Source organism: Poeciliopsis prolifica, unplaced genomic scaffold (genome assembly GCF_027474105.1).
Source record: "Poeciliopsis prolifica strain line A6 unplaced genomic scaffold, Auburn_PproV2 SCAFFOLD012, whole genome shotgun sequence".
NCBI lineage: Eukaryota > Metazoa > Chordata > Actinopteri > Cyprinodontiformes > Poeciliidae > Poeciliopsis > Poeciliopsis prolifica.
In genome coordinates this window covers 1,506,449-1,534,199 of record NW_026562387.1, presented here as the reverse complement: position 1 = coordinate 1,534,199, position 27,751 = coordinate 1,506,449, and the positions used below count along the sequence as shown (strand labels likewise).

At 42.0% G+C, this 27,751-nt stretch overlaps 1 protein-coding gene across 5 annotated transcripts in view; it reads right to left on the bottom strand.

The window, feature by feature from the left end:
* arhgap12b (Rho GTPase activating protein 12b) overlaps positions 1–27,751 on the bottom strand; it is a 51,181-nt gene that overhangs the window by 18,057 nt on the left and 5,373 nt on the right. The gene's annotated exons all lie outside the window — the stretch shown is intronic.

The following is a 27,751-nucleotide window of genomic DNA, read 5'->3' as shown; positions in this document are numbered from 1 at the left end:
ACATTATGAAATGTCAACCAAATAACAGATTATCTGACCTATTATGGATAACCTATAATGGGTTATCCATAATAATAATATTAACCTATTATTCATAATAGTTTAATATTAACCTATTATTTATAATAGTTTAATATTAACCTATTATTTATAATAGGTTAATATTATGGAATATATTATATATTATGCTGTCATCCAACCACACATCCATCCAGTCATCCGACCATGCATCCAACCTATTATCCAACCATGCAGCCATCTATGCCATCATAGAACATGGTATTGTGATTGACCATGACTAGATCTCTGCCCGGAGGAGAACATGTGGCAGAAAGCTGCGATGCAGTGGACGGAGTCCCTCAGAACCTGAGCGGAGCTGAGGAGTCTGGAGTGGAAGAATAAATGAGGCACAGATGGAACGGCAGAGATAGAATAAAATGCGCCGCTCAGTACAAAGCTGCTTTAATCTCGTTTGCAGCAGCATGCCAACATGGCCGGGACCAATCATTGTCAGACTTCAGGTCGGTGCAGGCTGAACTGCGCTACAGCACATTATGTGAGCTGGAGGATGTGTGGGCACACCCTGCATGGAGAATGTAAAAGCAGATGAAAACAAAGGAACTGACTGATTTGTAAATGGAGTCATGAAGGTTGTTCTCTGCATCCCTGAAGCCTACCAGGTTCGACTCGGCCCATTCAGAACTAATGACCCTCTGCTGCTGTACCATCACCAGAAACCACTCCTCCAGGCAGTGCACAGTAAATTAAACCATAAATTATTCTGCATGGGAAAAAAAGGCACAGGTCAGTGTGAGGGCAGCAGGGTACGAGAGCCACAGTTCCCTATTACTTCCAGCAGGTGGTGCCCACAGACAGGGAGGTGGTACGGAGAGGGGCCTGTTGGTGAGCAGGTGGGAGTCTCCATGTGATGAATGCGGCCATCAGGAGAGAGGAGTGGGAGGGTTTCCTATCGGTGTGCGCATGGCAACGGGCCCTGCAGCGGAGCAGGGGCCACTGCCTGCTCAGCTGAAAGCACAGAACCCAGTTCTACACTCCACACACTGCTGTGCACATTCTCTATCATTCTAGGTAATTTAACTAAACATAAATCGTACTGAAAAGTGTGGGATGAGTAATGTAAATGAATCACTCTAAATTCACTGAATTCATCAAATCTGCTAACTCTTCAGAAAAGGCTGAGCTTTTCACATGATCATCTTGGAATGCTTTTAGCTTTAGTTTTAGAAGCTAATTTTCAAGCGCTTCCTAAAGGAATGCCATTTTTTGCATTTTCAGCCAAAAAATTTTTATTTTGTCATTTCTCAAAAGGAGTTGAATTATTTATTTGGCATTTTTATATATTTCTAAAATAAGCTATGTATATTTAAATATTGTGTAAAATATGCTTAAGTAGTAAATTGAAAAATCTGCAGAATGTGACTTTTTTTTATCCCATTACTCCATAAATCCTCAAAATAGTCAATAAAATAAAGAATAAAATTACTGAAAAAGAGAAAAACTGCTGGCAGCATTTCAACGCTTTAGGAAAATCAGAGATTGGAAATCAGCTACAAAATTGTGATGGGTGCACCTCTGATCATTTCCATCAGACTCATGTACTTCTTGAACTGAACTGTAACATGTAACTAACGTAGTACCTTTAGTCTGGAAGTGCTCCGATCCACTCTTTTCACTTCCGATACTGGAACTGAAAAATTATACCAGATATTTGTCTCTGCTCTGGCCGATCCAGTTCAGAACAACAGTGCCAGATTGACTTCAAACATTTTACATTTGTTTTTTAAGAACAAATATAGTTGATAACTCTGCACCAGATCAGCACATTTAAATCCACCAACAGCTTCACAAGCTGCTCAAACAGGTAAAAGCAACTTTAGTTTGTCCAGTCGGTGAGATTAGGTGTAGAACAGCCAATGGAAAGAAAATAACTGAAAAATCTTGGTCAAACATAAAAAAATAAACCGCAACATAATATAATTCAAAACAAATAATAAAGCATGACGTCCTCAGACCACAAAGCATAGAACGAGACTGAATAGATCTGCTTTTATGGATCGAGTACATTGTTCATGATATCCGATTTTAATATTGGGACCGATACAGATATCAGCTCAGTACGTCTACTTTAGTGAGTGTTCTAGTTAAAGCCCGAGCCATGGTGGTGTGTGACTCAGGGTTTTGTGTGTAATTGTATTACACAAAAGCAGGTTAGGGGAAGCGTGCCACAAAGTGGCGACGTCACCATGGAGACACTTGGTCAGCCCGGCAGTCACAATGACGAGCGTTTGAAGCCAGGCAGCGCGGGGTGTGTGTGTGTGTGTATAGGGGGTGGGTTCCACTTCCAAAAAGCCACATCGATCTTCTCCTGCTCCCTCTGTTCCTTTGTCCTCCATCGCTCCCTCGCTCAGCTTGCCCTTTTCCTCTCATCCTGCCTGGCTTCCTCTTTTCTTCCTCCTCCTTTGTAGTCTCTCTCTCCGCTCCTGGAGGTGGGCCTGACGCTGGCCATGTTCACATCCATATGACCAGATTAACCTACATTTCCACATGGCTGAGTGTCAGTCAGACCACATTTGTCCAACTCGGCCATCATCACATTTTGTTGTGCTTCACAAGTCGACCGACCGATCCCCTCCGGTCCCCAACCCCGAGATGCAAGAACTACTCTCTGAAAGTCAAACGCGTTTATGGAGTTTGCTAATAATTGCATCTGGTACATATATGCAGAGTTGGCAGAGGAAAAAAAAAAAAACCCAAGATGAAAACTGGTGTGAGCGTGAGTCAGCATGTTTTCATTTCACGGACCAGAGGATTCGCTGAGCTAACAGAGATGCGAGCAATTAACCTTTCGGTCCTGCGCTGATAACGCTCAGCTAAAATGTCACTTTGTCTGAGGAAAACATGGTGGCTCTGCTAAAGAGCTGGAAGCTGACTGGGGAAGAACTCGCTCAAAGAGGCCTGTGCCAAACTGGGTTAGTTGTACCAAAAAAAACACACAAAAAAAAAAAAAAACAGAAAATGATCGACAGGCGACTTGAAGCTTTTGTGAGGAAACGATGCATCTGACATCCTTTAAGAGAATCGTGCTGGATTGAAATTGTTCGAGCGACATCTCAGATCTTTTTATGTTATCTGTGGGTGGAACAGAAGGAGTTTTACGATGAGGAACAAAGCCTCGCCTCTTGAAATGTTAATGAGGAAGAAGCGGGATGAGGGGGTTGAGCCTGCAGCCACGCTCAGCCTGCTGCATGCTGGGAGACGCTGTTGTTGGGGGAAGACGCAGTGTGATGCACTGCACCGCATGTTGTGCGGCGGGAGACCCAAACGGTGGGAATCTGGGACAACACCACCACTGTTTCCAGCCATGATTCGACCCGAGAGGATTTCATCACTGTAGCAGAATTGACGTTATACATGTGTGCAAATCTGTGTCCGTTTTCCTCTAATATAAAAAAAAAATCAATCAAAAACTTGTTCACTCGATAAGTCATTAAAATTCAATTTCAAAACTTGTTCAAAATTCATTCATGGTGCTGGCAGTCATCTATCTATCAGCCAATCAGAGGAGACATGAGCATCTTATTCCCGCTTGGGAGCGGCTATGTATGCAACGTTTAGGAAAGATTGTTGCCAGCCATTTTATACGAGAATGTTTTATGAACATGCTGTGAGAGCTCTGGTGGAGCCAGCTGAACGTTGCCCAAACAAAAACAGTTGTCTACTTTGTCGTTTCCGTCAGAAGTAACATTCGGCTGTTGATCATGTGACTCCTGTCATGCGAAAAAAAGTTTCCATTGCAGTTTTGCAATGGAAAACTGCAATGGCGAAATAGCTGTTTCGTCTATTTCGAAACAGCTGAAAAACAACGGCCATGTTGTTTTTCCCCAACTTAAAAACGCAAAATTACTGTGATTTTTTTATTTTTATTTTTTCCACGATAAATTAGATTTTAACTGAACTAATATGTAATGTTATAGGAGATCCATCCTGCCCACAGCATCCCCATCCACAATGACGCTGAAGACACTTGGACAATATTAATTATGACAACATTTATTTTCCTTTTGGGTTAAACAAAAGGAAAAGTTCAATCTTAATTCATCGTCTGCTGAAGCCAACATGCACATGAGACAGAGCAATAGAGTGGGCTGAACCTGTGCTAGACCAGTCAGAGTTTGTGGGACGTTACGATAAATCTGCACTGCAGTGTGTTCCCTGTGGACCAGGACCAGGCGGCTCCTGCAGAAAAGGCCCCTGATGAATGAATTCTGGCTACGCATCAGATGAGCTGCCAGAACCCTGACAGCAGCTATTTGTTCTGTTTACTAGCAGGCGGAAAAAACAAAAACAAAAAAATGCTCAACGGCTGAAGGAAAACTTCACCTTCTCTAATGAGACTGGCTTCAAATTAAACTTTTTATTTCTCCTTTTGGGTGAGCACAAAGAATCTGTGGGGGTTCAGTGGCAGCCTTGGGCCCGACACACTGCTCCTTCCTAACGGCGCTGAATGTTCAACTTCACATCCTGACACTTCACACTGGGAGAAGTTGGCTAATGAATGTTACGGCAGATGGTGAGCCTGTTCCTTCTCCGTTTATCGGCCTCGCAGACCGGATGACTGCAGTGCGCCGCACAAGGCAAGAAGAGAGCAGCGACAGACGTTAGCAGCTGCCGTCTGATCTGCCCGCCCTCGGCTCTGGCTATTAACGGATCAGAAACTGTATTTCAGGAACTATTTGCCTTCCAGATTTCTCTCTTCTTTTTTTTTTAGAAGGAGAACGGAGACGGAGCCGTGGCTGAGTGCCAAGCAGCCCAGCTAATGTCTAATCCTGTCCTAATACCTCCAGCTTGATTGGTTCAAGCTACTCTAGTGTTATTCACTTTCCTCTGATTGGCTGGTTTGTGGAATCTGAGTGGAATTTCATAAAATCACCTAAAGGTTCTACTTGCTCTTTTGGTGCAGCAATTGTAGTTTTCTGACCGATCACCAATCACTGAAAATACAGATTTTAGCCGATAGTGATTTATTTTTGTCTGAAAAGTTGCTAAATAAATCACACTTTTAAAATTAGGAAGGAAACAGTTTTATGTATTTGGTCCTAAATCCTGTTTATGTCTGCAATGGCATGTTTTATGTAAGAAATAACTCATTTAATCAGAATTCCATAATTCAGGACTACAGGCCAGTAGAACCTGCAGTGTTTCCATTGGGCTGTCTGATTGTGGAGTTCTTGAAAAATGACAGAACCATCAAAACTAGTTGTGCAAAGATTGCAGTCTTCTAGCCGATCATCGACCTTTCAAAACCATAATCTCGAGTCTACCATTTTGTTTTTAATTATAAACTAGGAATTCATCGATCCACTCTTTTTCACTTCCGATACCAATATCTGAGTATCAGCTGATACTGATCCAATACAGAAAATCAGTGCTGAATTCAATTTAAACGTTTCTTATTTGAAACACAGACACAAATGTGCTGAACTATGAATTCGGTAGAAAACTCTGCACCAGTAGATCACACAGAAACACACCGGCAGCTTCACAAGCTGCACAAACTTCATTTATTCAGTCAGCTAGAAGTGTAACAGCCAATGTAAAATAAAATAAGAAACCTTGATCAAACATGCAAAAATAAACTGCAACAAACCTTCTTTCAAATGGTTCAGAAAGTGCAATTAGGGATTCTGAATATAATGTAAAATATATAATAAAGCATGATGTCGCTCAGGGCATAATAGATCAGCCTTTATGGATCAGGCACAGTTTTTCTAGTGCCACTTCTTCATACTTGATGCATTTCAAAATCTTCTGTTCTATAGAGAACGACTCTTTAAAAAGCACTCTCTGCACATTTAGGAAATAGCCCACCAGCATCTTGCTCGCTGTCTCACCAGTATTGCTGTGGTTTTAGCAGTTCATTAATATTTCCTGAAATCTGCTCCGTTTATGTGAAAACCAATTGAGCGAGGCAAAGATCTCTGGGGATTGGTGGAAGCGAGAAAAACGGAGATGGGATGTAGAGACATACAGCTCGAACAAAATAATTATAATGCTGAAATTACAAAACAATTCATTTACAAACATATTTACACTCCAACAGTTGGTTCATCTGTGAGAAAAAAAAACAACTTCAGTGACATCCGTCCATGTGTGTTTGCATCTGGTCCCAGAACAAACGTGCAACAGATGCTTTCATCCATCTGCTTTTAGAAAATCCATAGTTTGAAAGTTTTCTGTTGGAAGACGATAACACTGAGACCGAAGAACATCTGTAGAGCTGAATTCAAGTGAAAAGATTCAAAAATGTATGATTGCTTAAACTCTCAAAGCCCCGTTTTAAACAAAGTCAACATTAGGACGTCTGCTGTTGTGCATTCAATCTGTCTAAATGTTAAAAATAAAAAATAAATACAGTTTATGAAGGTAAAATATTCTAATTATGTAGCAATTTTGAGAGCTTGGCCCCATGCTTGGCTCATCCAATAACATCATAAATAACATTTATGGCAGTTTGCAGTCATTAAACCGTGTTAAAGTATGTTGACTGTCTCTTAACACCATGCGTTCACCAGGTCTCCACATATCAGTTTTTGTGATAAAGAATGAAAATAAATGAACATTAGAACATCACAAGTGGTGAAATCAGGACAGCTTGTTTTAAAGGCAGCAGGTGCATATGGGATTTTTAGCTTCTTTTGTTTGCGATGGAATCAGAACTTCCTATAAATCCTGAGCAACGGAGAAGAAAATAAGAGGTTGAGTCAGAAAGCTTACTGACAGTTTCTTGGCTCAACTACAGTCACTTCTCTGAAGAGCCTGGATGTAAAAATGAAGAAAGGAGGAAATAAAGTAAATGGATGCTAAAATAAACAAGTCAGTTGATGCAGGCGAAGGCTTGGATGTGGCAAACACGCACGGCACAGATGCTAAACGCGCATGTTGTTTTTCTCTCTGATATTCTAGTTTCTGTCTACATAAGAAATGCATTCAAGCAGTTTCCATGGTTGCCTATGTAGACAGGAGACATGTCTTCCTCTCCAAGGTTCTGGTTATTCTACACATGGATGTACGATCATCCATTGAACTTTTGTCGCTGGAACCGATCATAGTGCTCCGATAAGAGAATTCACGCTTTGATTCTTCAGGAAATTCAGTGCAAAGCTACAATTCACCACAAAAACATGATACAGTCTGTCAGGGTTTTTTTAAACCAATGAGATTTAGTCACACAAAGAGTTTCCTCAAGGTTAGTGTTAACATCTTTGAACAATATTCAGAAATACAAAGTGGAAATCTTTTAGATATATGATCAGTAACAGTTTGACATTTTTATTGTCTCATTTAATTGGAAACCAGAAACGAGTTGACAAGTCGGTCATTTGGTAAAGAACCTTAACCTGCGTCACGCCACTGTTTACCAAAAGTGGAGTTAAGAAATTCTCTACCTTGGATTTTATCGCTCAGCCTTTGCATGACCATTCTGTCACTGCCTAAAACAAAATTATCAACCTGCCAAGATATTGACTGATATGCAAGTACTGTGGCTGAAAGAAGTAAATGCGAAACCATGGGACGAAAAGAACTCAGAGGATTTATTTACCAGACAATCACAAAGGCTGCTTCAGAATCACGTGTTGAGATCCAACAAAACCTCAGATGATAAGTGACTGGAAGCTCCACGGTAATGCTGGCAGAGCACCATGTGTTCATAATGATATGCTACACTGCTACATTGCACTGAAGCTCATTAGCAGCCCTTATCATCGCACCAAAGCAAAGGTAAGGGAACATCTCAGATACTCACCCCGACCATAGGCAGTAGCTGTGAATCCATTAAAAATAAAATTGCACAAAGTGAAATTATACAAATAAATTTGCTTAAAGGAAACACACCAACTTTGGTAAGTTTTTGTGCTAGGATATTGTGTTTTTTCGGCTGGATAAAAATAGATGTATTTTGCACAACTGCAATGGAAACAATTTTTTTGCCTCACACGAGTCACGTGATCAATAACCAGATGCTAACACTGATGAAAGCCGCAACGAAGACGAAGTAATAGGAGGATAATTTTGATTTTTGGGGGTTTTTGGACATTGTGCAGCTGACTCCACCAGAGCGCTCGCAACGTCACACAGTTTAATCAGAAGTTGTGTGTCACTCCAACATGCTCAATCAGTCGCTATTCTGTGAAAACGGACTACAATTTCCCCAAAACGGCGCATACATGGCCGCTCCGAAGTAGGCGGAATTTGTTGCTCTGATGCCTGAATAAGACACCGACATCTTCTCTGATTGGCTGATAGATGATTAGCGCTAGCACCATGGCCTGTTTATGAATATATCTCATATGAGAGTTTACTTTAGTCACTGCTGTGATTTTCAATGACTTTTCATGGGAATAATCTTAATCATGTGTGATTTTAATTTCATTTCTTATTTAATGGCAACACTGCAATTGCGAAACTGTATTTTTTTTCCCCAACACTGGCACATTATAGACCAGAGGTGGGCAATCCTGGTCCTCAAGGGCCAGTGTCCTGTAACTCTTAGACATGAATCAAATCACTCAATCACTTCCTAAGTGCATCAACTTCTTCAGAGTCCTGCTAATGACCTCATTGTTTGAGTCAGGTGTGTTGAAGTGGAGGCACATCTAAAAGTTGCAGGAGACCGGCCTTCGAGGCCTGGAGTTGCCAATCCCTGTTATTGACAAAGATGTGCGCATCTGTAATGGAAACGCAGCTAGTGACTCATGGAGTGTGTCGGGGTGTGACGGGCTCCGGCCCTGCCGTATGTCTGAGGGTCCATTGGTGCTGCGCCACATGAACTGCAGAGACAGCCTGAGACAGAGGGACTCTTGGTACAGAGCAAGACAATAGTCAGTCAGGCCAATAACAACAGCTGTCTGTCTGACGATGACAAGAGGAGAGGTGGAGCAGAGGGAGGGGGGTACTGTAAGGGACGGTTAATGAGAGGTGTGAGGTGACAAGAGTTTATTTACCTCCTCTAAAGGAACCAAATGTCCAGGAACAGGAATAAAGACAGGAAGGAAGGGAACAATAGAGAATATTGTTCCCTTCGCCTCATAAGGTAGAGCCAACTGTTGTTACCGTGGAGACGACCAGGAGAGAGCATGGGGTTAGTAAACTGTACCTTTGTGTTCTCCATCTTTCTTTCTTAAGGAGGCTGGTGTGACATACATGGCCGAGGGGGAAGAACCTCAACTTGTTCTAGTTTACAGAGACGCTTCAATCACCTGTGCGCACAGGCAGCAGAGAGTTGATATTATGGGATGTGACAGCACCTTCAGGTTGAACACGCTGCGTTCGCTGACAGTCCTCGTCAGCCGACTGTTCGGGTTCAACTGCTTTTGGTCCCGAGCGAGATGAAGGTCAGCTCCTCTTCATGCTTAGTACTGAACACAACCATCAGCTTCCACTGTTCCCTGCAGGCTCAGACGGCCAGCTGAGGCCAGCTACTACAGTAAACAAGCGCCGGTCAATTGGTTCCAGAAGTTGGCCAGAAATTACAGTCAAAACCAGAATCTTCAGCCGGAGTTCTGAAGGCTTCTGGTGTGTTTTGCTATGGCTTGTGCTTTGCTAGCTGATGTTTTCCATCATCAAAGTGTGACTTCTGATAAAAGGGTCTTGAATACCTCCAGCATAAAGGTTTCCCACAAAGAAAATTAGAGAATTAAACCATCCACAATCATGCTGTCTGTAGGGTTTTGTTTTGTTCTCTTAAATGTATCAATGCCAGATTATCCCAATGGGAATTTAAACCTTTTCCCCAATATTGACACCCTTCAAAATACAAGATGGAATGATCATAGAATGGTTTAGACTAGAGCTTTATTTCTGTGTTGGAATGGCCCAGTGAAAGTCCAGGGAAAGTCTAAATCCAACCGAAAGTCAATGGCATGTGGGCCGCTGGTGACCCTACCTTCAGGCTCTTATCTAGTTCCCTTAATTAACTAAAACCAAGTCTTACACATCTCTTAAAATAGAGTACATGAAAGCTAATTGTTTAAAAGGTATTTTGATACAAAAATCTATTAACTAAACAGTAAAACAATTCATAGAACTAGAAAGAAAAGAAAAGTGACTGAATATGTAAATGACACAGAAGTTAAATTGTAGCAGACTGTGTCAGCTATTGTGATAATGACCAGCATCCGCTAACACTTTCCCTACTTATCTAGCAGCCAAGTAGCGTAAGCCTCCACACATTCACTTCCATTCAGCTTTCCACTGGACAGCACAAACACAGCTACTCACAATATACTGAGGGCTCCTCAGGTATGAAAACATGGCCCGGCTCCCAGGACACCAGTCGGTTCAGGGTTGGGGGGACAGAGGCGCCCGTGCAAGTACGTGGAAGTCGGTGGCAGGCAAAGTCTCGCTGCATTCAGAACTTCATCGCACAGAAAAGGAGGGCCTCTCCGTAGACGATTAAGGGATCTAGAAGGATCTATTTAGAGCTGTGGAGCTGGCCTTAAATAGGAGCTCTCATTAGCTGAATGACCTGAGCCTTTCAGAGACAGAGAGGCAAAGAAAATACGAAGCCCGATAAAGAGAAACGAACAGAAAGAGTCCAAGGGTGGCCGTGCTTTAGGGCCATGAACAGGTCAGAGGTCGTGATCCCAGGGTCACAACTTCTGCGGTTCACACGATCCACTTACAGTGACAGATGCTGCGGTTAAATCAGTTCCAACCGCAACCAAGAAACACACCAGCAGCAGCTGGGTGTGTCTGCAGCTTGTGGCGCTTGGGGAAGAGAAGCCGAAAGGCATTTTTTCACTTCAGATGGCAGCTGAGAGCCCTCGGCCGGTACGCCGCCGAAACCCACAGCGCGTTTACATGATATGGGTGTCGAGAGAAGATTACCGAGATTTGATTTTGGGAAGAGTGGTGTGGTGAGTCACCAGCTGCGTGTGAGAGCAAAGTGAGAGCAGATGAAGACGATGACCGTTACCTTCCTCGTTCGTTGGCAGATTAAGATCAGGAAGGAGGAGATTTCTGGCCGGGTGACATTACGACTTTGTGAGAAAGTTGGTGTTGCACTGTTTCTGTGTGGGAAGTGACACCAATACATCGCTATGAGTGCACACAGATACGCAGTCTGAGACTTTTAAACACAGAACTTTGATGCAGTCTTTTGATGCTAAGAGTGAGGTATACATTTTTTCATCCCTCACAGATTATGGGATCTGTTTGGCCAGCAGCTCAGGACAAACTTATAACAAGGAATTCCAAGCAAACGTGAATATTGGAATTTATCTTATGTATTTTCAAAATGCCAAATGAACAAGTGATTTATCCTTGTTAGCTTCGCAACAATGAAACCTCCTGAGAGCTCCTCACGCTCTACGTAGGATTATGAACATGCATTCAATGGAAAATGTTGAGCATGCTGTCCAAAGCCCATCTGCTCAGTCACAGGTTAAATACAGACTGAAGGGTCAAAGCTGCACATAAGATCCAGGACGCAAATTTCATCCACTAAATACTGACAAAGCCGGCAATCATCCCACTTCTCCGGTATTTCTGCAAACAAAAAACGATTTTACGATAAAGTTCTTATCTTGGATGCTCAACCTTAGTATCAAAGTGTCATTACTGAGAATAGATTTTGGGAAGGATGTTGGGTTGAGTATTACTCTCATTAACTCTCATTATTCTCCTTGGGAAAAAAAACTGTAACACTCCTCTCAGTTTTAGGAAGAGTTTTTCCAATTAAAGTTTTCTGTAAAAAGCAGGTCTGGTCAGGTATGAGCAGACCTGCAGAGTCTGATCATACCAAAATCGATGGTTGATGTCGACTTTCAATTTTGGCCGATTTTCTTTGTTTGAGAAGTTGCTAAATATAGCAACACAGTTGCTAAGGTAGGAACAGTAAACTGCACATGTCCAGACATGACCTGGTGGGCGGGTCAGTCAGTCAGACCTCTCTCATTTAACAGTAAAACAGGACAGTGGCTAATTTTTTGTGAAATGATCAGTGGATACGTGTTGGCCGATCACCCAAAATGAAGGAAGTCGGACTTATTGATGGGCTGTTCCATTTATCTCTGTAGCTCTAGTTTTACAGTTAAACAGGTTCAACCTTTACTACTTATAAAATAAAAATGAAGCCAAATCCAGAATGAGAGTTGGCTCATTCTAACAAAAAATAACTTCACTGACTCTTCAGGATTTACACAGGGAAGCTGCAGCCATGTGCTGCTGATTAAAATACTTCATTAATAGGACATCATCAGTGTAGTTAATTGGGAGTTTTAGCCCAATGACCTCGCAGAAATAATTGCTGCTGCCCAACAACCAGTGATGTGAGCAGAAAGCTTGCTGTAGCTCGGAGTCGGTGCCTCGGTCTCTTGTGTTACATCTGCAGAAAGATAAATGGAAGAGACAAAGACACGTGTTTCTGTCTGCACTCAAACTCCTGATGACTCATTAAGGAAGAACAGGACGAGAGCTTCTTGAAGCTGCTAAGCATGCAAGTTATGGCACATCTGGTTGTTAACCTCAGAGTAGTGGAGTTAATTGAAAAATCATAGCATACAAAGAGGAATGCTTTTATCTCACAGGAGCATTTTGTCTTCAGCTGCAGGCAGAAGCAGCAGTGTGATGGCAGCGAGCATCAGGGTTTGCAATAGGATGAAAATGCTGACAATAGTCATATAAGATATTAATATTGCTGTTATGGAAGAGAAACATTGATGATGGCTGCATATATTATATTAATTTTCCTTTCAGCACCATAAAAACACATAATGCTGAATATCATTATGTCTAATATTTGACACAGCTAATTGTTGGTTACCAAAATAGTATTATTTGCTTTTTAACTGATTTTGGAGTCATACATTTATTACAAAAAAATAATAATAATTATTTCACCTTGATTCAATGTCATAAATATTCAAGCAGGTTTATGGAAAATAATCTGAAATTGTCTAAAACCAATACAACTTGACATGATAATATAGCAGGATTTCATTTAAAGCAATTCAAAATATTTTAGGTAGTGAATGTTTGAATGTGCAGCTATTTGCACTGTGCTCAACGTCCTGTTATATTCACAGCATTTCTGCTAAATATTCTTATTTTTACCCATAATGCACCACACATTATGGATAAATATGTGTGACAGGGCAACAGATGGCGACTATCAGTATTGACAGCATACTGATTTGTGTCAGTGTATTTACATTCATGTTAAGCTACAGGTTTTATAACTGATTTATTGAACTGGGCTAAGACAAATCGCATGGTCCCTGCTCTTACACCCTGCTGAGAATTTTGGTAAAAGTTGCTTTACAATTTCAGTTTTAACATTTAACATTTGCCAAACAAGTGGTGTGGGTTTTATACTTGACATGTATTTTGGCGCAGTATTCTCTGAAAATGAAGCCTCATAAAGGGAATGTGTGAATGCAGGCTCAGTTGAACCTGCTCTGTAGGGAGTATTTGTCAGATAGTCCAGTTAGGCTGAAAGGTGGCGCAGAGCCGTATGTCACGGATAACTCGACCTCAATACGCAGTGGTGGAATGCCAAGCGCTCCCTCTTGCCTAGTTCAGTTCGTCAACTTTAAACCTAACTTTATTCAGTATGGATGGCGTGCCTCACCTTCACTCAACATGAGTATGTTGGCCTTTATATGATCAGGTCCTCAAACAGTACATTTTAAGCCTGGTGGGCCACCAGGCTATTGTTAATTTATTAGCAGTTTTAATTTTTGGACTTTATAGTTGGTGTTTTGGTATCATTAAAAATGTTTTTCGGTAATACATAAATATTTTCATATCCCTGCCAACTTTAAACCTTTTTTTTTAACTCATCTGTGCCCGAGCAACCCTGCCATCGGGCTTAGCAAGTTTTCTGGAGGAAACCCTTTATGATCCCTTGATGAAGTTTGTTTTGGAGACTGCACAAACATAGCTATAACTCAGCCTTAACCACTTAAAGCTACACATTCCCCCTCTCCAGAATGTGACCCAGATAAGAGCCACCCAGCCACCCTGGAGCTGTGAGTGGCAGGATTCCTCACATGTCGTCCTCCTTGCTGCTCCTGCACTTCAATCTGTCAGGCCTGTGGAGCAGCACATGGTGCCTCTGGAAGAGATGTGAGGGTTTGCAGATGCCCCGTTGAGAATGGGAGTATGGGTTTTAATCATTAGCTTCTTTCTTTTATCAAATTGTTATCGCAGTGCTGAGTGAATCCACAGCAAAGCTGCAGCACAAGTGGGGTGTACCACTTCAACATGACATACCTACAGTATTGGAAACGGAAACTCAAACCACAGCTTGTAATTAACACCACACACACACACATAACCGCTCTACACACAGAGCAGCAGGAAGTGTGTGCTCCCTCACCTAGAGGTGAAAGGTATCTCTATAGGGGGGCGAAAAAAATGCTGAATTTCTATTACTGATCTGAACAATAGGCCAGAGGAAAATAGGTTCCGCTAATATTTCAAAACTATCTGCTGGATGTGAAAGTCCAAGAGATAAGCCTCAGAAAACTGTAGGACAGAAAGACTAGGAAGCCAGAAAAGGATAAAAGATAAATGTATGATGTGGAGTCCTGGTACTTTAGAGGCCCTGGAGACAGTAACATCATTTCCAAACAGGAAGGTTCAAAGTTCTGTGAAACAGATAGCGGAAGAAAACTGCATCTTTGAAAAAGACAATGACCTCCATCACATTCATCCAAGGACTCTTCTGCGTGGCTAGCCAGTAAAGGTATTCAAAATGAACCATTTATAACATGATCCCGCTTCCTCACCTGAACTTTACTCAGAACTTATGGCTGCATAATAATCACAATAATAGTTGCTCAATAATTTTACACATGCAAATATTCTCCTGAGAAGACCAAAACCTCACTTCCTGAAACATTTATGTTCGAAGTTTATTAACATCTTTGATTAACAGTACATAGTAATTTATTAAAAAATAATCTTCAAAAATAATTCTTGCCAAATAATTGTGAAAACAGTCTATAAATATAATTTTGGTTCCTTTAGTAAAACGATTTAACTAGAGTTAACACAACAAATGAGTAGCAAACATTTCTTCGGGCCATTTTAACTTGTGAAGAGTGTTTGTCTTTGAAGATTAGTAATAATAACAACAACCTTAGGCGACAAAGAGGAAAGTAGGCTAGTAGGCTACGCACACATCTACACACACAGAGTTAAAAGGACATATCTAAACCTTTGGCCCCTCTACCCATTGGCCCACATACCATGACTCAGGGTGCTCAGCTGTGCGAGTTGGGGGTGGAGAGGCAGTGACAGAAAGATGCATTGTGTCACAGGTCATGGATCACTCAGCCCACAGCCCAGAGACTGGCAAGCTGACCAGCCTTCCCACTGCTCCCATCATTCTGTGAATCCTTCCAGACGACAGTTCCAGTACGAGCCCAGACACTGTCAAAGGCATTGTCCGTACAGTCTCTGCCAGAGAGAGGGCTGCCTTGTCATCTCTACAACCCCGTCACACATTTAGAGAAACGGGTTTATCATAACCAGCATTCCATAATGAAAAACATGACCACACAGTGACTTCTGAACTGCCTCATGGTTCACTCATCAAAACATTGTCAGATCCAGGCGTCTGCTGCCATTCACACCCTGTCTAGAGGATCTGATTCATCCGTGATGGAGTTGCTAGAAATCAGTGGAAAGAAATGATTGTACTGACAGTAGTAGGAGAGCCCACTCTTACACAGCAACAGGCTCTAATACCTCTGAGCAGAGGGGCCTCATCTCAGTTGTCCTCAGGGTGACCCATAAATGGGTCCTGGTGGGCAAATTGATTGTTACAGAGCTGCTTCTGTAGAAAGCAATTCAATTTCCACTGGGCATGTTTTGCCACATTAACAAGACTGCCGCCTTTGTTTCGTGGAAACAGCGAGAGCACGTAAAGCTGAGCTCTGCCTGCCAAACCGTCCATGGGGCCATTCATAGAATGTGTGCCGGTCAATGGCAAGAAATGGAGCAGTTGGTAACCTAGAGCCAAGAGGTGGTCCCCCTGCAGAGGGGTGCTGATAGGCATCCAAACCATGGCTGCAACAGGAGTTTCTAACAAGGTCAGAGGATTTGCTTCAGAGTAACAAAGGGATGCTGAAAACGGACCCAGATGAACCATTGAGATGACTTAGAGATGTTCCTACTGCATGTTCAAGAGTATATTAACCCTCCACATCCCAACCACTCACTACGTCACTTTGTTCCCAACTAAGCTACTCCACAAGATTTTTTTTCTTCCATATCTAGAAATTTGATATGCATCAGTCAAGCTTTTTCCTGGACGATGCAGATCTCTGATATTTTTCTGCAATCCGATACCCTGGACAGATTGTCAGTCTATCACAAGTCAACACAGAGACAAACTGGGCAAACATCTATGTATGAACACATTCATACTTAAGGGCAACTGTAGCGCTATCATTAAACCCAACAGTCATGGTTTTGAGCTGCAAGGTGGCAATCGTGGTAGGAGTTTGCTCCAAATGGTGGGTTGCTGATATGATCCCCGCTCCACCCGCCTCTGTCGTTGTGTCCTTGGGCAAGACATTTCACCCACCTTGCCCACTGATAGGGGTCAGAGGGTCTAGGGGGCACCGGTGCATGGCACCGGTGCATGGCAGCCTCTATTCGTCAGTCTGCCAAAGACTGCTATCCCACAGCTTTCCACCATCAGTGTTTGTGTGTGTTTGAAAGTGAAGCACTTTGGGGTCCTGTGGCAATATACAAGTACAAAACCAAGCCAAGACACAGTATTATAGATAACTGGGATTAGGCTGGCATTTGAACACAGGACCTTTTTGCTGCAATCCAAGTTTCGTAATTTGAGAGGCTCTAAAGTGTGTTATCACAGTCATAAAAGTCACATTTCACAGACAGAGCATTGCCATCATGAGTTGAAACAACCCCCATTTGCAATAAAGTGACTGCCGTCTGATTTGAATGTGTAACCATGGTTTCAAATACACTATCCTTTCAGATCGGTGTCTGAAGAACTTGTGGATGGGCTGGCACATCAATAGCAAACAGGTCTGTTAGCTGAAAGAAGGGTCCTGACCCAAGCAGCCACATAATCCCCAGTATAAGGACTCCGGATTACCCGCCTTTCAATTATTACTCAGGGTTTTGTTTGAGAGACAAAAGAGGTGTGATGTGGTGAATGAGGCCTCAACAAGGAGCTGAAATTGAGCAGCAGCTCTTTCCCCATTTAGAAAAACTAACAATGGAAGATGTGGAGGAAGTCATTTAAAGTTCCCAAAACTGTGGCAGCTTAAGGCATAACCAGGTTTTAAAAAGTTAGTGCTTTGAAAGCGGTAAAATGTCACTCATGCCTTATCTAAGGTTTAGTGTTATTAATGAAGAAAAAGTCAAAAGAAATCTCCAGTCAGTTTTTATAATGCAGACTTTCTCAAATATTTGGCAATGTCATCAAATTAAATTACTCCCACAAAGTAATTTTTTGCCACTGTTCAACAACATGAAAAACATTTGTGTTTTTTCTTTTTATCGAAATGTGCCACAAACATTTTGAATCACAACTTTTGTGTGTCATTGCAACCCTGGTGACGGTCCTAGATCACAATATTATAGAATTAGGAAAAAACATAATAAAGTGTTTGGACCAGTGATTCAAATATTTACACATTTTTCTGTGGAATATGACCTCAAATTATTTGCATATAGACTGAAAAAACAATGCAGATTTTTCCATGAAGGCGAGCTGAGATATTCCAAAGAAAATGGCACTTGAAAATCTGAAATACCAAAACACAATGATACTGGATACTTTGCCAAGCAGCCAATCCAGGGGCAGCATTTTTCTTCTTGCTGATTGGTTATACCCGCCAAGAATGGAGATAAGGAAGACTGTAGATATTAGGCACTATGTTAGACTGTTTCCACTTTTGGAGGTACATATTTTTTGCTTGTTTTAACTTCTAACATTGACAATTAATGCCAATCAATCTAATTTCTGTTGTAGAAGTAGCTGACGATGAGTCTGGGAATGCCCCCACCTAGAGTAAGTGATGAAAGATATGGGAAACAAAAGGAGGGATGAAGGTGTTGGAAGGAGCTTTATTCGGCCAGACAAGATAAGCACATTGTCCAACAGGATAAGAAAGGTTGAGACATGCTGGTGTCTGATGAACAGGACTTGGGGGGTGGGTCGGTGGGTATTAACACAGGAATGTACTGTACACAACCTCTTAATCCGGAATTGTAAGAAGACTGTAAAATGTGTGTGAGGGGGGGGGCTTTCTGTCCAGGCATCGGGTTGACCTGTGAACTTCTCTGTCCCAGCTGCTGATGCATGAAGCTTATCAAGTGAAGTCTGAACACGCCTACAGATGATTACAGCAGTGGAAGCTGCTCTGTCCCGGTAGTTTAATCCATGCAAAACAACATTCTACTAGCAGTCCTTATATTTGGGAGAGCCGCAATCTCCCTGGTATTCCACTGGATCTTTGTTAGCCCAATATGTACAAAACACAGAAAGTAGTCCTAGTCAAACTAATCCAAGTAGATTAGTAGTGGTCCTGGTAAAAGGCAGGTATAATACCCATTATTTTTATCCTATAAAATATCTGGTGATCAGTCGTTTTGGAAACTTTACATTTGAAGCAGGTCTGGGATGAAAATGTCTTTCTTACTTGCATCCCACTTTCAAGAACTTTGAATATTTAGTCAAGTCTTGAAATTAGATTTAGTCAAACCTTGAAATTTAGTCCAACATATTGTCTTCCTTACAAAACAAAGCTGAATACATATGAGAAAAAGTGATTAATTTGAGTGAGGTTAAACATTTCTATAACATTTGTTTTGTCATGTTCGTATTATGATGTGAGCTGGATGGAGGGTTGAAACAATCCCTCCGACCACTTTTGGCCAGTGGTGTCACTTAGCCACCCCAAGCTGAGGTGTGGAGGGATTTTAACTTTTTTTTTTGTTAATTTAATCTAAAACAGTAGTTGATAATGACAAAAATATGTCAAATCACTTTGTTACCCATTAACATGGAAACATGAAAAGTGCATATAGGTTTGAATTTTAAGAAAATCTGCTTGAAGCATCCCATCAGGTCTAGTCTTATTTCTTTGGGTTAAGAAAGATGCTTGCTCTACCTTGATAACGCTAAACCCTTATAGATTTCTCCCCACTACACAGTTAACCTTCATTCACCTTTGGTCAGAATAGCATTCAATGACCAAACAGGAACACGTTATAAGATCTGTATACTATAGAAACAAGACCAGCAGTATTATGAAGGAAATGCCATAAAAAGACATAAACAAGCATTTGTGTCTGTGTGAGCAGATGATTGTGATTGTATGAGATCGGACCAAAGTGTTCCTCAGCTGAGGAAATGAGCAGAAAGGATTTGGTTTGGTCAGCCTCCCACAGCGGGAAAATAATCGCATCGGGCAACAGAGACAAAAAACGCACAAGGATGTCTGCTGGCGTTAACATCAGACTATTTTGATTTCATTAATTTTCAATAATTTTTCTAATCCGTTAGCAGGAAAAACTATGACCAACATTTAGCTCTCAGTTTTCAATCAGATTTAGTTAATATAGCAAGCCGAGGGAAAAAATACAAAGTTTTCAGACAGTGACTCAAACAAACTTGTTTGTTTTAGACTAGATAAGACTAAACAGAACAAAGTTCACTGCGGGCGACAGGAGAGGAAAACAAGATGAGATTATGTAATGGTGAAAATGAAAGTTTTTTTCAGATTTTACAGATGTGTTTCATGCTTGTGTGGATCTGATTCAACAGACTAATGTCTCCTGCTAGCAAATTCCAGCATCAATTTTATTTATTTATTTTGTTCAAATGCTATAAAATTCATAACTGCAATAGAAGCTGAAGCCACAATAACTTTACATAATCCCATACTGCACTATGAAAACCCTGAGCATGCATTGATGACATGCTCCTTTTGCACCTTCTTCAAAATAAACTGGTGTCAAACGTTTGTGCAAAAATTGTTCTTTGTGCCACTACCATTTAATGAGAATAATTGACTGCTTTGCTAGAATACATTTATGTATTGCTATCTTTACATTTGCTTATAATTTAGTTCTTAAAGAGAAGTTTGAAACCAGACAAAATTTGGATCGATTGGCCAGAGGTCCAAAAAAAATCAGAGATTTTAAATTGGCTGATACATTCTGACTGATGCTTTTCTAATAATAAATGTCATGACTCTCAAAGAATTTCATTATTTCTTGACTATTTTTCACATTTGGAGCAACATAAAGAGTTCCAGATTCATAAAATCAGAAACGATGTGAGAGTGGCTTAAATGGAACCTGACTTCTAATAATAATAATCATATTTCATGTTAGGAGTTTCCCTTTGCCATCATTTATTGAAACATGTTTGCGAGTCCATTTTGATGACTGAAACTCTGTCGTCCTTCCCTGACAGGCTAATGAACAAACCGCTGATGTCTGCAAAGAGGTGATCAAACCAGCTCCAGGGAACACTGCACCATCCGTTACCGCTGGCATATCCATTTCACTAATGGACACCAGGAGAGTCTCTCTGTCCGCCAGACATGAGGACACCGAAAGGCTGCAGGCTGTGCACCGCACACAACTTTGATCCTAGCTTCTAGTGTCTGTTCTTTCTCCTAGGCTATTTCTGTCCTGCTTTGAGGGAGAGTACAGAGACAGAAACAATAACCCCAATCGAAGAGAGCGCCGTTGGAGAACCTTGTTGATGCTGCGGCACAATTGGACTTCCTGTGTGGAACGAGTGGAAAGCCAGCAGAAAGAGCGAGACTCGTCCAGAGTGGGCTGGGTCTCTCTCTTTATTCTCCTTTGTGTTTAAATCTGTAGCATTGCTGCTCAGCAACAGAAGCCACTGGAAAGTTCTGAGGCCTGAAAGGTTCTGGAAAGTCAATGACACATCTGTTCTTAAAAAAAGCAAAACGAGACCACAACGTAATGAATGATGTTAATTACACAATGCAGCACACCTTTCTGCAGCGCTGCATGAGGCTCATTGTGAACTCTGGTGTGACAGCTGCTACAGGAACCGTTTCACCGCTGATTGATTCTCAGCTCAGCTATTGTCTCTGTGGCAGCCGCGGTGCATAATTAAGGATATCAGAGGCGTATGGCAGAGACAATACGTGCCCCTTGATGGCTCCAGACTCCTACGCGCTGATGCTTTCAGCAGTCCTCCCACATGCTGGCATCCAGCTCCATCTCTCCTGACGAAACAATCAGCCAGAGCCCAGAAACCACGGACGGCTAACGAGTCACGTCTCTGACCTGCAGATGCATCCAACTGCTGCAACATTTGAAAATGATGAGCCATAGGTTGGATGCAATAGGTTGGATAAACCTATACAACCAAAAGGAGATGTGACCAGGTACAACTGATCAGATCGATTCAAGGAAAGCTGGGAAATACCTGCAGCATGCAGCAGCAGAACAACTATAGGGAAAGAATGTCTAACGTTATATTTATGACAGATTACAAATGACAAAAGATCTCAATAAGCCTGAAATAGCACCTCAAAAATAAACATGTTACTGACATTAGCATTATTGACAACACTAATGTTAGCATCAACATTTTACAACTCAAAGGAGAATTTTTTTCAACGACGTTCCATGAAGGATCAGGGATTCCTCAAACACTTGTTGAGTATAATTTTACACCAATCTAATGCTTCATTATTATCTCTATTATCAACATCTATTCAGTAACTTAGCAGCAAAACTATCTTTGAATTGAAAATGTTGTGATGAATTATTCACAAACGCTGCAATTCATTTGATTAAAATATTAAGCAAGTGCCACCATTAATTAATACATATAATTATGTTAAAATTAAGGTGTTAAGTCTCATTCTTTTAACATTGTAAAAGAAAAAAGAATTATACTCAATTATTTAATTGCGTGTAATTTAGTGAAGCAACACTAAGCTGCTATGACCAAATAAAAAAAGACATGAGCAACAATAAATACAGAAGCGTCAAAGGCATGAGGTTCTGCCTGTTACATCCTATTTCAATCGAACAACAGCCGTGATAAAACATAGAACCTTCACAATGGTACAGAACTCTACTGAACCAATGGCCTTCATTATCGGTTGATAGGACATTATAGTTCACTGTTTTCTTAAAAGTAAAATTTGATTTGCTCTCTTTGGTTTCTTCAGACAGATTTGAACCATAAAAAGAAATACGTTTCATTTGTCTCATTCTAACTTTCTTTTAGTCAGCTTTTTTTTTATTATCTCTAATTATAAAATCTATCTCCTTTAATGAATTTTTTCTTGCAATTGTGCAGGTAATTTACAGTGATGTATTTTAAACATAACTTCCAGAACCACACGTAAAATTTTATTAACTAAGTTAAAGAACAATGGATTTGTTGGAACTCCCTCAGATTTTCTGCTTATAATTCTGTATTTTTTGGGGGGCAAAAATATGAAATCAATATCAGCCAAGTTATCTGGCTCAGGATCAGAATGGGTCAACATTTTCCATAGACTCTGAACTTAGTGTAAGTTTAGTGCTTTGCAAAGCAGAGAGGTGATCAGAACAACTTAGTGATGCTGAGGGAATAAAAACCTGCTGGCTGTTCTCAGATCAGCTCAGTAGAACCTCATGGCCCATCTATCTGCTCCAGTAGTGAGAGCCCACTGTGGTCAGTGACTGGGAACTGATGTGAGAAAGGTTCTGGTTGTGTAACTGACACAAAGCCATGGTTCACATGACAGCTGCTGGTGTTGGAGGTCTCCAACAAGGTGAAATACCACAGAGACGGGGCGGCTCAGCCCGATTAGATCGGACCGGGTCGTGAGAAGGTGGAGGGAACAGGAGCTGCGGCGGATAGCACAGGGCTCAGGATAAATGAGGGCTGTGCTATCAGAACCAGGCCAGCTTGGTGTCCTTCCCTTCTGCGGGTACATACCGTCCCGGTCCGCTGAGCCACTGAAGTGAGCCGAGCCCGGAGAGACAGGTGAGGGACTGGAGGAACCACAGCGAGCAGTGGGGTGAGGAAGAGGAGGAGGAGAGCAAATGAGATAGGTGAAGCACGCAGTCATTTTCTTTCGGGAGTAATCGGTGCAGCGCGCTGCATCACAGCCTGACAGGCGGAGAGAAGAGAGCTGCAGAAAACAAGAGGCCTGACGTCGCTCCTCTGTCAGCCGCGTTCTTCAGTTACACGCCTGCTGCTTTCAGCCGTTGCACAACAGCAGATATCTATTATCCTACCCCAGTGGAGCTGGAGCTAATTATGCGTCTTTTTGATATGTGTGTGTAGGTATGCAGGAAATTTAAACTGACTTCATATTAAAGGTCGGAGCTGCATGTGAGGCAGCCATGCAACAATAAAGAGACTGTTGAGAAGAGTTTAAACTGTTGTATTGATTACCATTAAGACTGGGTGATATGGAGCTCAAATTTTAACCTAATATTTTGTGGCATTATTGTGATGATGGAGATAATTAAAAAATATATATTTATTACTTCTTTTTTTTTTTAGGTAGGTCTCTGGATGGGTCAGCATGGTTTCTTCTTAGCTTAGCATTCACAGAAAACAGGACACGTTCTCAGCTGAGAACAGATGTGAGGACAAGAACAGTCTCCTCTAACGATTACAGCTGAGCTCCAGAGACAGGTGTGCAGGGAGGAAGACGAGGCAGCAGAGGAAGGGTCGGAGACGAGCTGAACTAAGAAGAATGCAGGCAGGCAGACAAAGAGCCAGACTGTCACATGATCATACAGGATGCACCGTTTGCTCAAGCTTAATATTAGATTTACAGAGCTCTGGCACTTCCCTTCAGAAGGTAACGCAGACCTTCTCTGGCCCAGCTCCCCTGCTGCCTCACTCTATGTGTGAGAGTGTGTAGGCAGGGCTGGAGGTAGGAATCCCAAGTATGCAGTGGAAAACAAGCCGGGGCCTCTTCTTCAGCCTGTACTGCAGTAAGACTCAGCAGAGAAACACTTGTTTCTGGTGGGATTTACGAGATCTTCGTAAAACGAGAGCATGAACTTTTCTTGGATGCGCTTGAACTTTTCTTGGATGCGCTTCAAAAGACCTTCGCTTATTTAGACCCTGGCTGGAAGACAGAAGACTCTGACTCCGCGGAGAACAAATCCACTCAGCCAAACGTGCAATTAGCCGGGAATTGTGGCTACGGAAGCTTAGGAATGGGATGTTTCCACACAGTAAAACCGAGGAGCAATCCGATTGGCCAGCACACCACCAAACACCAATATGCTGCTTCATGTGGGAGAAAACTCTCGTTACAGAGCAATAGTGATCCAACTCACTGGGCCTAAATAGCCGCAGTAAATTGATCAGCCCAGCCTGGGAGAGAAAGCGTTTTCAAAGTGCACTTAGAGATCCCAGCAACCACACAACGGCCATACATTCACACTCGATCTTTGCTCAGCCGCGGCCGGCCTTACACAGGCCGTGCTCAGGCTACATTTCTTCACAGGGCGATGGACAATCCATCAAAATCTGAAGACATGCTCAGACACTCATGTCCCTGCAGCTGATTTGTTCTCCTCTGTCTTTAGCGGTGACCTTGTAAAGAAATCGTTCATCTCTCTCTGGCAGCCTTTGGGAGCATTGGTTGTTAGGGTTGGGTGAAGACCCCAACCTCCTCCTCCTCCTCGTTCTCCTTCCCGTTCCCCTTCAAGCACTGGCAGCAAGTAAGAAGACCACACAGCAGGCCGACGAAAGCTGGCCACAAGGTCCCGACTCAGCTGTTTCCTTTTCACAATCTGTGCAGATTCATTTACAGGCTACTAGCATCCTTACAACGTCCCTTCGAGGACATTTTATTACCGCAAGGTGTTAGATGTTGAAAGATGGTTTATTTTAGGGAAGTGAGTGATTAGTAATCACAGCAAACAGCCAGAGGAACAGACAGTTCTTGTTGTGAGCGATCCTTGCAGGACTGCTACAAGATGAACGGTGTTGGTCATGTCACCTTTCAGGATTTTTCAGGATTTCCCACATTTCCAGTTTGTTACCTTTCATGCAATGTTTTTCTTAGGTATCATTAAAAAGAACCAAGCATTTTTCTCTCCCACTTTGGAGACATTATACTTCTGATGAATCACACAACACACCGCAGAGAGCTCTGTGTGAATTAACTTGCCCCAGGCTTAGGGTCAAGAAGGGAAAGAGGAACCCTCAATACCAATTGGATGATGCAATTTTTGTCAGGTGACTCCGTCAGAGCTAATTTCAAATCTTCAGATGAAGCTTCAGGTGAGCCTTTAGTTGTTTGGAAAGTCGGAAAGAGTTAGAGCGGTATCCCGTAAGCAGGACTGTGTGAAGTTCTTGTGATGACAATAAAAATCCAGGCAACCATTGCTAAATTCTACATCTGGTGTGTGCATCAAAGTTCATCCAACTCACTCATATCAGCATGAAGAGAGATGATGGATTGCATTTGATTTAATGCATCAAAACAATCCTTTATAATCGCATTATGGCGCACACTGATATTGTATTGATTTATTAGGCAGCTCCAGCTATAAGACCTAATATTTTTGAGGCTGAAAAACATATTCGGTCTCCAACACTTTGGGGCTTGCCAAGATGAAAAAATGTCAACACAAGGAAGTCAGGAAGCAGGATTCTGATATAAAATGTTCTTGGATTTGAGAGCAACTTTTCTGGTTCTTGATATTATTATACATCATATTATTATATGTTGAACTGGCACCCAGCCAACTAGCAGTACTAAATCTGCTGCTGAGGGAAAACTCAAATATCTGCTACACTGTTTAAAATCTTGCCTTTAAATCAGCACCGTTCTCTAGAAACTCTGGAGGAACCCCTGCAGATCTTGTTCTCTGCAGTGGAATTAGATAGAAATGTGTTTTCTGCTGAGTCATTCACTTGCCTGGCAACAGGCCAAACAGAATGCCCTACAGAACGCCACAAAGCAACCAAAAGAGAGGGAGTGGGTTCCAAACGCCCCTTTAACCCCAAACTGTGCTGAAGTTGACGGGGAGTCGTGGCTGAATGCTGACAGCTGTGTGTTTTATGTAGACCATGCCCCTTCTACTGCACCCTGACTATAAAAAGATGGTTAAAAAAATACTGAAAGAGCTGCCAATGTTAATGTAAGTGGGGTGAAATGTGTGCTTATTTTGGTCTCTGTGACAAGCATGAAATAAATTCCTAAAGTTTGGTGAAGACCGGCAGCGACAAAGAAAACGAGTCTTTCTTTACCCAGATTGGATCCTTTGACATGAGTCCCACACTTGACCCACAAATTGTTCAGCCATCATAACACTGGAGGCTCTGGAGTTGTAAACTATGCTGCCATTCTCACATTTTCTTACTTCACACACATCAGACATGGCGTTCACGCATGCACATGCTCATACTCACACAGTGGACCCCATGGTAGGAGGGTAGGAGGGGGGATGACTGGGGGCTATGCGTGATCCTCGGCAGATTTGACCTGGTTTCTATTCAAGCCAGCCTCTTTGTTCGCTCCATGGTGGAGGAGGCTGCTGCAGCAGTGTGTGGAACAAAGAACACAAGCAGCTTTTGGAGCGTTCAAACAAGCTGCCCCTGCCTGGATACGGCCACAGAGTGCAAACGGTTTGCGAAGGCGGCGCTGCTCGGACTCCCACCATGTCAAGGTCATGTGCTTTGATCTACCTACGCAGCAGACGAAGGGGGACGAAGCACAGCTCCTGCCGACCCTCTCACCGTTCTCCAGACTCGGAGAGAGGAGAAGGAAACTATAGAGGAGTGAGGGGACCTGATTTAGTTTGACACTTTCACTGGAAAAGAATGAGGAAGTCTCAGTTCCTGCAGACACCTCGAGAGAATCTCTGCCTTTAAACACGTATCAATGTATATATCTGCTGATTGAATATCTCCCAAAATGACGGGAATTGAGACAGATTTAAGTAAAATACTACATGTTTTTTGGAAAAGAAATTAATATCTGAGAAAGGTGCCAGGCATTTGTATTTAGCATCCTTTACTTTGAGAGGGTCAGAAGAGAGAGAACTGTAAAGCAAAACTCTATGATTAGCAGAAAACTGACACTCTACATTATCCTGAAAACACCACCCCCTCCATTACATATGTTTGTCGTCAGTAGAGATGCAAAAGATGAATTTTAGAGTCTAAAACACGACAATTCAGTAAGAAAACTGGTCAAATGCTGGAAAAGACAGGACAACATGAATCAAACAGCCAGAGATACAATGGAATTGTTTAGATCAAATGCAAAGACCTGGTTAAAGGATCTTCTCATTTCTAATCAGAAGACAACAACACATTTAGGTTTCGTGTTCAAAGCTGTCCTCCATCAGAAAACACGTTTCGTCAGGAGCCGGCCCAATGATGCCTCACGGCCAACAAGATCATTTCAATCATCACCCTCCTGGTATTTTTTACCTCACGTCTGTTTAGCTGAGGACTGACTGTTTTGTAGTTGAGTGGTGAAAGGGGTAATGAAGGAGTGTAATTTTGCAGAAGAATGTGAGGAAACCGTCTGGAATCTCAACTGAAAGGAGCAAATCTGACTGGGACAAGAGCTGCAAGCTGAGATAACAAAGAGGAAGAGAAGAAATAAACTGGGTAATATGGAAGAAATTGTGAAGGGATCTCAAAAACCTCAGCAGTGTTTGTGTGAGAACCACCAGAGTCGGCGCTCTGCTAATGCAAGGTGTTTAG